The following is a 1,018-nucleotide window of genomic DNA, read 5'->3' on the forward strand; positions in this document are numbered from 1 at the left end:
TGACAGGGGGTGGCGCCGCAACCTCCCCATCGACCCTGCCTTGAGTGTGACAGGGGGCGGTGCCCCAACCCCCCAATCGGCCCTGCTCTGAGCCTGACCAGGGGCTGCACTTAGGGATTGAGCCTGCCCTCTGCCACCTGGGAGCAGGCCTAAGCCAGCAGGTTGTTATCTCCCGAGAGGTCCCAGACTGCGAGAGGGCACAGGCCGGGTTGGGGGACCCCCATCCCCCCGCCCCCCGAGTGCACAAATTTTTGTGCACCGGGCTTCTAGTGTATATATATATATGGTGCCATACTATTTGTAGTTTTTTCTTTTTTTATCAGTGAGAGACAGACTACTGTGTGATGAGAGATGAATAGAAGATTAATGAAGAGGTGATTATAGTATATTATAAATGAGATGGAGCAAACTGGTAGCTTGAGGAAAAATTTGGACAGTAGATACATTTTGTTCAACCTACATGGTATTTTGCTTTTGTTGTTGCTTTACTGCCTTTGGCTATGGATACATTCCCCAGGTTCCCAGAATTTTTCTGCTCTTTATGATTGTAGTAGAGGCCCGGTGCATAAGATTTTGTGCACTCAGGGGCGTTCCTCAGCCCAGCTTGTGCCCTCTAGCAGTCTGGGACCCCTCAGGGGATGTCCACATGCTGGCTTAGGCCACCTTCCTGGGGGATCGGGCCTAAACTCGCAGTCAGACATTTCTCTGGCAGCTCTGGTGCCCCCAAGGCATGTCCACTTGCCAGTGGGGAGTAGGTCTAAGCTGCAGTCGGACATCCTTAACACTGCTGAGGAGGCGGGAGAGGATCCCACCACCACTGCTGTGCTGGCAGCCATCAGCCTGGCTTGTGGCTGAGCAGAGCTCCCCTGTGGGAGCGCACTGACTACCAGGGTGCAGCTCCTGCATTGAGCATCGTCCCCTGGTGGTCAGTGTGTGTCATAGCGACCAGTCATTCTCAGTCGTTCTGCTGTTAGGGTCAATTTGCATATTACCCTTTTATTATATAGGGTAGAGGCCT

This window comes from Myotis brandtii, unplaced genomic scaffold, assembly GCF_000412655.1.
Source record: "Myotis brandtii unplaced genomic scaffold, ASM41265v1 scaffold737, whole genome shotgun sequence".
Lineage (NCBI taxonomy): Eukaryota > Metazoa > Chordata > Mammalia > Chiroptera > Vespertilionidae > Myotis > Myotis brandtii.